This window comes from Phocoena sinus, chromosome X, assembly GCF_008692025.1.
Source record: "Phocoena sinus isolate mPhoSin1 chromosome X, mPhoSin1.pri, whole genome shotgun sequence".
In the NCBI taxonomy this organism is placed as follows: Eukaryota; Metazoa; Chordata; class Mammalia; order Artiodactyla; family Phocoenidae; genus Phocoena; species Phocoena sinus.
Window position 1 is genome coordinate 63,652,843 of NC_045784.1, and position 13,814 is coordinate 63,666,656.

Sequence of the window (13,814 nt, forward strand, 5' to 3'; positions counted from 1 at the left end):
AATGCATGAATCATTATACCTGTAAATAAATATTAATTTCTTTTTTCACATTGTTTCATTTTTGATGTCTAGTGTTAATAATATGTATAACATCTAAAGTGTTTTGTATCATATAAGACTGTTGTGGGTACTCACAGATGATTCATCTTGTAAACAGATGATGTAAATTTATGGTATCAATTAATATATTACAGTACTGTAAATGTATTTTCTCTTATGATTTTCTTAACATTTTCTTTTCTTTAGCTTACTTTATGGTAAGAATGTAATAATATAATGCATATAGCATACAAATATGTGTTAATTGACTGTTTATGTTATCAGTAAGACTTCTGGTCAACAGTTGGCTATTAGTAAAGTTTTTAGGGAGTCAGTTATATGCAGGTATTTGACTGAATGAGGGTTTGGTGCCCCTAGCCCCCACATTGTTCAGGAGTCAACTGCATTTATGTAATAATGAGACCTCTATAAAAAGAAATGTGTAAAATGAAAGGAATATTGAAATAATTATGCAGCTATGCAAGTAACTACTCTGTCTCTTTTCCCTTTCTCACACACACACACACACACACACACACACACACACACACACACACATTCATGCCCTTATTCAGTTTTGCTAGTATATTTTTAGTGGTTATTTATATTATTATTTTAAACTCAACAAACTGTGGGATAATAGTTTTAATTGATGGGAAAGAATAGCATGCTTGGTGTAAATTTAAAAAGCATCTCATTATTTATTTAAGTGGTATGCAGGTTATAGCTTAGTTAGGTAATTGAGTAACTTGGTCATTCTAATGTTTTTTCCATTCCAGCTTCAGTTTAAAAGTTTGGAGATTAATAGCAGACTTGTTATAAGTAACAGCTTACCACATACATTAGTAATGTGGTTTGTAAAGTCATTAAAAGATTGTGGTAGCTGAAGTAAAACAGTCATGTTGTTATACAGAGTGGTGTTTTTTATCTTCTTTCTCTAAGCATCTCAGCTTTGAGTCATTCCTGAAGAAGGGTTTAATCACGTTCCAGCAAGTCTCTTCATCTTTGACATCCATCTGCACTGCTGAGCTCTGTGGACCTGGTCTTATACTTGGTTTGGTTTCTGTAGCATCTTTATTAAGCTATAAAAAAGGAGAATGAATATTAACAAATCCATTAAAATATTATAGAGGGTTGATAAAAATACAAGTAGACTAAAATGCAAGGACAGAATCCTTCAGGAAAGAACCATGCATGTTAATATCTATGAAGTAAAAGAACCACAAGTAGATAGATTCAAATAACTGTTGAGAGGAACTGGGGGAAATACAACAATAATGCAGAAAATGGCTTAAGGACAGTGATCTAAAAACATTCACTTGCATGTGATTTAGTAAGAAGAAACAACATTATTAAGAAAGCTTAAATTAACTAAGTGAAGTAATTTAGGAAGAGAAAGACAAATACCATATGATATCACTTATATGTGGAATCTAAAATATGACACAAATGAACATATCTATGAAACAGAAACAGACTCACAGACATAGAGAACAGACTTGTGGTTGCCAATGAGGAGGGGAGTAGGGGAGGGAAGTATTGGGAGTTTGGGATTAGCAGATGTAAACTATTATGTATAGGATGGATAAACAACAAGGTCCTACTGTATAGCACAGGGAACTATATTCAGTATATTGTGATAAACCATAATGGAAAAGAATATGAAAAAGAACATATATATATGTATAACTGAGTCACTTTGCTCTACAGCAGAAATTAACACAACATTGTAAATTAACTATACTTCAATAAAATTTAAGAGAAAAAGAATGCTTGTATTAAAAGGCTACCATTTAAAATGAATTTGAGGATTTTTTTTCAAAAAAAAAAACTCACCAAAAGATCAGTAGGCAGCATTAATAAAAAAAATCCTGGGGAGAGGTGAGAATCTAATTTCTATAGCTGCCATATTATAATATGGGCATCCTCAAAATGTCCACTTTTCAAGAAAAATCTAACAGACATTTTAATAAAAGAAAATATGGGACTTCCCTGGTGGCACAGTGGTTAAGAATCTGCCTGCCAATGCAGGGGACACGGGTTTGAGCCCTAGTCCAGGAAGATCCCACATGCCATGCAGCAACTAAGCCCATGTGCCACAACTACTGAGCCTGTGCTTTAGAGCCTGCAGGCCACAACTACTGAGCCTGCGTGCCACAACTACTGAAACCTGCACACCTACAGCCCATGCTGCACAACAAAGAGAAGCCACCTCAATGAGAAGCCCACACACCACGATGAAGAGTAGCCCCTGCTCACCACAACTAGAGAAAGCCCGCCTGCAGCAATGAAGACCCAATGCAGCCAAAGATAAATTTATATAAAAAAAGAAAATATGGCATATTAACAAGAGAAAAATCAATGCAAACATGCTTGAGGAAGCACAAATGATGTATTTCTAGACAAAGACTTTAAGTTGGTTGTTTTAAATGAGTTTAATAGAATGAGTTTTGAAGTGTTCAAAGAGCTAAAGGAAACTATTATCTAACAAACTAAAGAAAAGTATGAGAAAATGTCTCACCAAAGTGAGAATACCAATAAAAAGATGGAAATTATATAAAGAGCAACTAAATAGAATATTTAAACTTGAAAAGTATAGTAACTTGAATTCCTTTTATTTCTTTTTCTTGTCTGATTGCTATGACTAGGACTTCTGGTACTATGGTGAATAAAAGTGGTGAGAGTGGGTGTCCTTGTCTTGTTCCCAATCTTAGAGGAAATGCGTTCAAATTTTCACTGTTGAGTATGATGTCTGCTGTGGGTTTCTCATAAATGGCCTTTATTATGTTGAGGTATGTTCCTTGTATGCCCACATTCTGGATAGTTTTTATCCTAAATGGATGTTGAATTTTGTTAAAAGCTTTTTTTTGCATCAATTGATATAATCATATGGTTTTTTTGTTTTGTTTTGTTTTTTGTTTTTTTTGCAGTATGCGGGCTTCTCACTGCTCTGGCCTCTCCCATTGTGGAGCACAGGCTCTGGATGCGCAGGCTCAGCAGCCATGGCTCATGGGCCCAGCTGCTCCACAGCATGTGGGATCCTCCCGGACTGGGGCACGAACCCGTGTCCCCTGCATTGGCAGGCGGACTCTCAACCACTGCGCCACCAGGGAAGCCCAATCATACGGTTTTTATTCTTCAATTTGTTAATGTGGTGTATCACATTGATTTGTGGATGTTGAAAAATCCTTGCATCCCTGGGATAAATCCCACTTGGTCATGGTGTAATGTAATGTATTGATCCTTGTAATGTATTGTTGGATTCGGTTTGCTAATATTTTGTTGAGGATTTTTACATCTGTGTCTGTTAGTTATATTTGTCCGTAATTTTCTTTTTCTTGTGATACCTTTGTCTCGTTTTGGTATCAGGGTGATGCTGGCTTCATAGAATGAGTTTTGAAGTGTTCCTTCATCTGCAGTTTTTTGGAATACTTTAAGAAGTGTAGGTGTTAACTCTTAGTTAACTGTTTGGTAGTATTCACCTGTGCAGCCATCTGGTCCTGGACTTTTGTTTGTTCTGCATTTTTAAATTACTGATTCAGTTGCATTACTGCTAACTGGTCTGTTCATATTTTGTATTTCTTACTGGTTCAGTCTTGGAAGATTGTATATTTCTAAGAATTTGTCCATTTCTTCTTGGTTGTTCATTTTATTGGCATATAGTTGTTTGTAGTAGTCTCTTTTGATCCTTGGTGTTTCTGTGGCGTCGGTTGTAACTTCTCCTTTTTCATTTCTTCCTTTATTGATTTGGACCCTCTCCCTTTTTTTCTTGATGAGTCTGGCTAAAGGTTTATCAATTTTGTTTATCTTAAAAAAAACCAGCTTTTAGTTTCATTGATCTTTTCTATTTTTTTTAGTCTCTATTTCATTTATTTCTGCTCTGATCTTTATGATTTCTTTACTTCTTTTTTTTTAAAACATCTTTACTGGAGTATAATTGCTTTACAATGGTATGTTAGTTTCTGCTTTATAACAAAGTGAATCAGCTATACATATACATATATACCCATATCTCTTCCCTCTTGCGTCTCCCTCCCAACCACCACTCTAGGTGGTCACAAAGCACCAAGCTGCTCTCCCTGTGCTATGCAGCTGCTTCCCACTAGCTATTTTATATTTGGTAGCATATATTAGTCCATGCCACTCTCTCACTTCGTCCCAGCTTACCCTTCCCCCTCCCAGTGTCCTCAAGTCCATTGTCTTCATCTGCATCTTTATTCCTGTCCTGCTCCTAGGTTCTTCATAAACTTTTTTTTTGGTTTGTTTTTAGACTCCATATATATGTGTTAGCATATGATATTTGTTTTTCTCTTTCTGACTTCACTCTGTACGACAGACTGTAGGTCCATCCACCTCACTACAAATAACTCAATTTCGTTTCTTTTTCTGACTGAGTAATATTCCATTGTATATATGTGTCACATCTTCTTTATCCATTCATCTGTCAATGGACACTTAGGTTGCTTCCATGTCCTGGCTATTGTAAATAGAGCTGCAATGAACATTTGGTTACATGTATCTTTTTGAATTATGGTTTTCTCAGGGTATATGCCCAGTAGTGGGATTGCTGGGTCACATGGTAGTTCTATTTTTATTTTTTTAAGGAACCTCCATACTGTTCTCCATAGTGGCTGTATCAATTTACATTCCTACCAACAGTGCAAGAGGGTTCACTGTTCTCCACACCCTCTCCAGAATTTATTGTTTCTAGTTTTTTTGATGATGGCTACTCTGGTGTGAGGTGATACCTCATACTTCTTTTTTTTAATTAGTTAATTTTTGGCTGCATTGGTTCTTTGTTGCTGCATGTGGGCTTTCTCTAGGTGCAGTGAGTGCGGGCTACTCTTCATTGTGGTGTGCAGGCTTCTCATTGCAGTGGCTTCTCTTGTTGTGGAGCTTGGGCTCTAGGCACGTGGGCTACAGTAGTTGTGGCATGTGGTCTCAGTAGTTGTGGCTCACAGGCTCTAGAATGCAGGCTCAGTAGTTGTGGCACATGGGCATAGTTGCTGCATGGCATGTGGGATCTTCCCTGACCAGTGATTGAGCCCATGTCCCCTGCATTGGCAGGTAGATTCCCAGCCACTGCTCCACCAGGGAAGTCCCGATTTCTTTACTTCTAATTTTGGGTTTTATTTGTTTTTCTTTCTCTAGTTCCTTTAGGTATAATTTTATGTTGTTTGATGTTTTTCTTGTTTCCTGAGGTAAGCTTGTGTCACTATAAACTTCTCTCTTAAAACTTTTTTTGTTGCATCCCATAGGTTTTGGACTGTTGTGTTTTCATTTTCATTTGTCTGTAGGTAGTTTTTACGTTTCCATTTTCATTTCTTCAGTGATCCATTGGTTGTTTAGTCCATATAGTTTTGCCTTCACATGTTTGTGCTTTTTGCAGTTTTTTTTCTTGTAGTTGATGTCTAGTCTCATAGCATTGTGGTCGGAAAAGACGCTTCATATGATTCCAATTTTCTTAAGTTTACTGAGGCTTGTTTTGTGGCCTAGCATGTGATCTATCCTGGAGAATGTTCCATGCACACTTGAAAAGAATGTGTATTCTGCTGCTTTCAGATGGAATGCTTTATATATATATTAATTAAGTACAACTTGTCTAATATGTCATTTAAGCCCAGTATTTTATTGTTTATTTTTTGTCTGGATTATCTATCCATTTATGTAAGGGGGTTGTTAAAGTCCCCCACTTTTATTGTGTTACTGTCAATAAGAAAAATGAGCACAAGCATACTACAAAAGGAAATCATCAAACGAAATGGGGAGAAACTAAAAGAAAAAGAAAAGAACAGGGAAAACTGACAAAAATAATCAGAAAACAGGTATAAGTACATACCTATCAATAATTACTTTAAATGTTAGTGGACTAAATGCTCCAATCAAAAGACATAGGGTGGCTGTATAAAAAAAACAAGACCCATCTATATGATGCTTACAAGAGACTCACTTCAGAACTAAATACACATGCATACTGAAAATGAGGGGATGGAAAAAGATATTTTATGCAGATGGAAATGATAAGAAAGGGGTGGTACCAATAATATCAGAAAAAATCTTTAAAGCAAAGTCTTAACAACAGACAAAGAAGGACATTATATTATGATAAAGGGATGAATACAAGAAGTGTATATTTTACTTTTTAACATTTATGGATCCAATGTAGGAGCACCTAAGTATATAAAGCAAATACAGATATAAAGGGGAAATTTGACAATACAATAATGGCAGGGTACTTTAGCACCCCAATTTCATCAAAGGACAGATCATCAAGCTCTAAAGACTTTACCAAAAAACTATTATAAATAAGAGATGAATTCAGTAAAGTTGCAGAACAGAAAATTAATACACAGAAATATGTTAAATTTCTATACAGTAATAATGAGCTGTCAGAAAGAGAAGTGAAGAAAACTATCCCATTTACAGTTGTATCAAAAAGAATAATACACCCAGGAACAAATTTAACGAGGTGAAATACCTGTACTCTGAAGAGTAGAAGATATTGTTGAAGAAGACACAAATAAATGGAAAGATATTTCCTGCTCATTGATTGGAAGAATTCACATTGTTTAAATGTCCATATTATTTAAAAGAATCTATGCATTCAGTGCAATTCCTGTCTGAATCTTAAGGACATTTTTCATAGAAATAGAACAAAAAAATTCCAAAATTTATGTGGAACCACAAAATACCCCAAATAGTCAAAGCAACCCTGAGAAAAAAGATCAAATCTGGAGGTGTAACACTCTGTAGTTTCAAAGTGTATTACAAAGGTATAGTAATCAAAACAGCATGGTATTGGCAGAAACTCAGACATATGTGGGCAATTAATTTATGATAAAGTAGCAAAGAACATACAGTGGAGAAACAATACTCTTTTCAGTAAATGATGTTGGGGAAACTTGACAGTCACATGCAAAGCAAAAAGAAAAATGAAACTAGATTGATCACCTTGTTTCACCATAAAGAAAAATCACCTGAAAATGTATTGTATGTAAGCTTTGAATGTAAGAACTGGAACCATAAAACTAGAATAAAACATAGGCAGTATGCTCTTTGAAATCAGTCTCAGCATTATCTTTCTGGATGTCTCCTCAGGCATGGGGACCAAAACAAAAACAAATGAGACTACATTAAACTAAATAGTTTCTGCCTATCAAAGGAAATCATCAACAAAACAAAAAGAGAACCTACTGAATGGGAGAAGATATTTGCAAATCATATATCCAATAAGGGGTTAATATCCAAAATATATAAAGAATTCATAGAACTCAAAAACAAAAGCAAACAACCTGATTAAAAAGGGGGGCAGAGGAAATGAATAGACATTTTCCAAAGAAGACATACAGATAGCCAACAGGCACATGAGAAAATATTCAACATCGGTAATTATTAGTGAAATAAATATCTGGTAAAGATAAATACGTGGGGAATTGTGTAATGCCAATTTTTATTTTCTACATGATTGAAAAGATAAATGCATTAAAATTATCATTCTATTGGGCACACAATTTATAAATATGTAGTCTATGTCATCAATGATAGAAAGAGGGAAGGACAAGAGCTCTACTGGAGCAGGGGTTTTGTATGATATTGAAGTTAAGGTGGTATACATTTTTTTTGTTTTTTAATTGAAGTGTAGTTGATTTACAATGTTGCAACAATCTCTGCTGTACAGCAAAGTGACAGTTATACACATATAGACATTCTTTTTTAAAATATTTTTTTCCATTTTGTTTTATCCCAGGACATTGGATATAGTACCCCTTGCTATACAGTAGGACCTTTTTGTTTATCCATTCTAAATGTAATAGTTTGCATCTACCAACCCCAAACTTCCAGTCCATCCCTCTCCCTCCCCCCATCCCCCTTGGCAACCACAAGTCTGATCTCTAGGTCTGTGAGTGTGTTTCTGTTTTGTAGATAGGTTCATTTGTGCTGTATTTTAGATTCCACATATAAGTGATGTCATATGGTATTTTTCTATTTCTGACTTGCTTCACTTAGTATGATAATATCTGTTTGCATTCAGGTTGCCACAAATGGCATTACTTTGTTCTTTTTTATGGCTGAGTAGTATGCCATTGTTTATATGTACCGCATCTTCTTTATCCATTTTCTGTCAATAGACATTTAGGTTGTTTTGATATTTTGGCTATTGTTAATAGTGCTGCTGTGAACATTGGGGTGCATGTATCTTTTTGAATTATAGTTTTGTCCGGTTATATGCCCAGGAGTGGGATTGCTGGATCATATGGTAATTCTATTTTTAGTTTTCTGAGGAACTTCCATACTGTTTTCCATAGTGGCTGCACCAACTTACACTCAAGGGTGGTATACATTCTAATTAGACTGTTATAACTTTAAGGTGCTAAATGTAATGATCAGTGTACCCACAAAGTACCTATGTATAGAATATACACTAAAAGTAATAAGAAGGGAATCAAAATGTTTCACTAGGAAAAAAATCAAACACAAAAGATGTCAGTAAAATGGTAGGAAATGAGTTACAAAAATGCCATAAGGCATATAGTAAACAGATAGCAAAATGGCAGAAGTACCTCCTGATTAATAACTACTTGGAATGTAAAAAATCTTTAATCAAAAGACATAGCTTGGCAGAATAGATAAAATATGATCAAACTATATTGTATCTAAAAGAGACTCATGGGGACTTCCCTGGTGGCACAATGGTTAAGAATCCGCCTGCCAATGCAGGGGACACGGGTTCGATCCCTGGTCCAGGAAGATCCCACATGCTGCAGAGCAACTGGGCCTGTGTGCCACAACAACTGAGCCCGCGAGCCACAACTGCTGAAGCCCGCATGCCTAGAGCCTGTGCTCTGCAGCAAGAGAAGCCACCGCAATAAGAAGCACACACACCACAGGGAAGAGTAGCCCCCACTTGCCGCAACTAGAGAAAGCCCACGCACAGCAACAAAGACCCAATGCAGCCAAAAATAAAATAAATAAATTTGTTTAAAAAAATTTTTTAAACAGACATATTTTAGATCTAACACACAAATATATTGACAGTGAAGAAGACTCCATGCAAATAGTAACTGAAAGAGATCAGGGGTGTCTATACTAATATGAAATAAAGTAGATTTTAAATCAAGAAGTTTATAGTAGGTGGAAGAATTATATATTAATAAAATATTCAATTCAACAAGAAGACGTAACAATTGTAAACATTTACAAACCTAATAACAGATCCTCAAAATATATGAAGGAAACTGGACAGAATTGAAGGAAGAAATAGATAGTTCTTCATAAGAGTGAGAGGCTTCAATACTTCTCTTTCTATAATGGAAATAGCAACCAAACAGAAAATAAGTAAGGAATTAGAGGACTTGAACAACTCTGAACCAAATACACCTAACAGACATATATAAAGTACATTCTACACCAAAACAACAGATTACACATTCTCTCACGTGCACATGGAACTTTCTCCAGGACAGAGTATATTTTAAGCTACAAAACAAGTCTCAATAGATGTAAAAAGATGGTTAGCATACAAAGTATCTTCACTGACCACAACAGGATGAAGTTAGATATCAACAACAGAAGGAACTAATAAAATCACAAATATATTAAAATTAAACAACACACTCAAACAGACAATTGGTCAAAGAAGAAATTGTAATGGAAATTAGAAAATACTTAGAGACAAGTGCAAACAAAAACACATTAAAATTATGCTATGCAGTGAAAACAGTTGTTAGAGGAAAATGTATATCTGTAATTATGTACATCTAAAAAGAATAAAGGTCTCAGATCAGTAACCTAACTTCACACCTGAAGGAACCAGAAAAAGAAGAAGAAACTATCCCAAAGGTAACAGAAAGAAGGAAATAATGAAGATCAAAGTAGTGATAAAATAGAGACTAAGCAAACAATAGAGAAAATTAATTAAATCAGAAGACGGTTCCTTGGAAAGATAAACAAAATCACCAAATGTTTAGTAAGACTAAGAAAAAACAGGGAAAGAGAGTACATACAAATAACTAAGATGAGAAATGTAAATGATGACACAACAACTGACCTTAACAAAATTAAATTAATTGTAAGAAAATAGTATGAAAAATTGTACAGCAAATTAGATAACTTAGAAGAAATGGATAAATTCCTTGAAATACACAATTCACCTAAACTGACTCAAGAAGAAATAGAAAATCTCAACAGACCTAACAAGTAAAGAGAATGAATCACTAACATAACACCTGACAACAAAATTAAGTCCTGAATTAATTTTGGTGATTTCCAACAAACATTTAAACAAGAGATAAAAACAATACTTTTAGTACTCTTTCAAAAAATTAAAGTACTTCCTAACTCATTCGATGAGAACAGCATTGCTCTGCTACAAAACCAAATAAAGACATAACAAGGAAGAAAATTATAGATCAATATCCCTTATTAATATAGATGCAAAAGTCCTCAACAAAATATTAGAAAAGCAAATCCAGTTGCATATTAAATGGATTACTCACCATGACCAAGTCAAATTTATTCCAGGAATGCAAGGGTGGTTCAACATAAGGAAAGCAATCAATGTAATACATGATGTGAATAGAGCAAAGGGAAAAAACCCTCATGATCATCTCAATTTATGCAGGAAAGGCATTTGACAAAATCCAACATCCTTTCTTGATAAATACTCTGAAAACTGGGAATAAAGGGAAAATTCTGTGACATGATACAGGACATTTATGAAAAACCCACAGTTAACATCATACTCATTGATGAAAGACTGCAAATTTTACCCCTAAGATCACTAACAAGACAAGGATACCCATTTTTATCATTTGCCATTCATGTCTTACTGGAAGTACTAGCAATAGCTATTATACAAGAAAAGGGGCATCCGCATTGGAAATGAAGGGGTAAAGCTACCTCTATTCACAGATTATGTGATCTAATCTTTAGAAAATCCAAAGGAATCCACAAGAAAGCTAGTAGAACTAAAAAGCGAGTTCTTCATAATTGCAGGGTACAAATGAAAACAAAAATCAGATGTATTTCTGTACACCACCAACAATCTAAAAATGAAATTAAGAATGGAATTCCATTTATAATAATATCTAAAAGTTTAAATCCAAGGAGAGAAAGGAAATCTTGGGGAGCTGCCGTCTGCACCTCCATGACCAGCACAGCCATGCAAGAGTCAACAGGAGACCCAGGCCATCACCCCATCGCTGCTGCTTCTATCCACCTGCTTCCACGTCCTTGAATTCCTTCCAACAGCTTGCTAAAACATGATGGATTACTATGAAGTTCTATGCATGCAAAGACATGCTTCAGCCAAGGATATTAAAAAGGCTTATTGGAAACTGGCATCACCATAGTACCCAGATAAAAATCTTGAGAAGAAAAAGGGGAGAGAAAATTCAAATAGCCAAGGTGTTTGAGGTGTTATCACATATTAAAAAAATGGGACATCTATGACAGATATGCTAAAAAACAATTAAATGATGGAGGTGGAAGTCATTTTGACAGGCCATTTGAGTTTGGCTTCAGATTCCTTAATCCAGATGTCTTCAGGGAATATTTTGGTGGAAGAGACTTTTTTTATTTAACCTCTTTGAAGACCCACTTGAGAACATATTTGGTCATTGCAGGGGCCCCATGGAAACAAAAGCTGGGTCACAGGGTCATTTTTCTCTGCCTTAAGTGGATTTCCATCTTTTGGAGGTGGATTTTCTTCTTTTGACCCAAATTTACATTGTTCAGTTCACTACGTCATGGGGGCCTCACTTCATTCTCTTCCATGTCATTTGGTGGTAGTGGGATGGGCAACTTCAAATCTATGTCAACTTCTACTAAATTAATTAATGGCAGAAAAATCACTACAAAGAGAATTGTCAAGAATGGTGAAGAAAGATTAGAAGTTGAAAAAGATGGCCAGTTAAAGTCCTTAACAATAAAATGCAAGGAGCAGCAGCTATGCTTGGATAAGGACTAATTGCATGCATTTAACTGAAATATTAAACTATAAATATAGGAACATTTGTTGAAGATTTGAAATGAATTCAACTTCTAGTATAACTGTACCTAATGTAAAGTATTTATAAACAGTTCACTGGAGCCCCTATTTGTCATATGCTTTCGAGTTTATTGTTGGGACCACATAACAGTTCCATAACTTTTTGTCTTTAAAATTGTTGTAAATCTGTATATGCACATTGCTTTTCTATTAAATGTAATCTAAGGTGGCTTTGATTCTTTTGTACACTAACACCAGCAAAGACCTTCTTTTGCATTGTGTTTGAAACATGAGCCAAGTAGTGTCAGTCTGCTGTAAAGTCAGTATTGCCAGGATGAATCTTACACACACACACACAAATTCAATTTTTTTCAGTATTTAGTAGTGAAAGACATTAATGCATTAATAGTAACACTTTTGATTTAATATAAATTGAGGATGTTTTCTACTTGTGCATGAATGCTGGCAACTTAGTACATTTTGACAATTGTTTAAACGTAATTACAAGCTTAGGTTTAAAAAAGTAAAGCTGGTAAGCTGGGTCTTTGTCATTTGCTTTAAAAAAAGAATGGAAATGTGAATGTGTTTAATGCATTCCTTCCTCAGTGGGACCTGTAAAAACTTAATTAATTTATGAATTAAATTCTCAGTAATAAATTTAGGCAAAAGGCTAGTACACCAAAAATTATAAAACATTTTGCTGAGAGAATCCTTGTGCATTTCTGGTGGGAATGTAAAAAGGTGTAATTGCTATGAAAAACAGTTTGGCAATTTTTCAAAAGGTTCAGTATAGAACTACCAAATGACACGGCAATTCCACTCCTAGGTTTATATCCTAAAGAACTCAAAACAGGAACTCAGATATTTGTAACAAGTTTCATAGCAGCATTATTCACAATAATCAAAAGGTGGAAACAACCGAAGTGTCAATCAACAGGTGAATGGATAAACTATATGTGGTATATTCATACAATGGAATATCATTCTGTCATAAAAAGGAATTACATTTTGATATAGGATATACCATGGGTAAACCTTGAAAACTATGCTTAGTGAAATAAGCCAGATACAGATGAAAATATAATATTGTATCCTTTCACCTTTATGACATGCCTAGAATAGGCAAATTCATAGAGACAGAAAGTAGAACAGAGATTACCAGAGGCTGGGGGCAAGGGATGGGGTTAGAAGCTCAGGTTTTTGTTTAATGTGCATGGGGGTTTGGTTGGGATGATGGAAACGTTTTGGGTATTGATTTAGTAGTGATGTTTACAAAACATTGTATATTTAATGCCACTTACAAATGATTAAAAAATTATGTATATTTTACCACAATAAAAATGAAAAAGAAATTAAGGCATTTCCAGATCTACAAAAACTGAGGGTTTTTTTTACTAGCAGACCTGCCCTTCAACAAATGCTAAAGAGAGTCTTTTAGTTTGAAATATATGGATACTAGACAGTAACTCAACTCGACATGAAGAAATAAAGAACAGCAGGAAAGGTAACTAAATAGGTAAATGTAAAAGCCAGTATTATTGTATTTTTGGCTTATAACTCCTTTTTCCCTATATGATTTAAAAGACAGTTGCAAAACGCAGTAATTATAAATCTGCATTAATGGGAACACAGCATGTAAAGATGTATTCTGTGGCAATAGAAGCATACAGATTGGAAGAGGAATGGAGATATAAAGAAGCAAAATGTATACTATTGAAATTATGTCAGTGTTACTCTGAACTAGATTGTTATAAATTAAGATGTTAATTGTAATCCTAAGGCAACC

The 13,814-nt window shown here is 34.7% G+C and overlaps 1 pseudogene; it reads left to right on the plus strand.

The window, feature by feature from the left end:
* The first annotated feature begins 5,712 nt into the window (after nt 1-5,712).
* Nucleotides 5,713-12,922, plus strand: LOC116748076 (annotated as a pseudogene).
* The last annotated feature ends 892 nt before the right edge of the window (nt 12,923-13,814 follow it).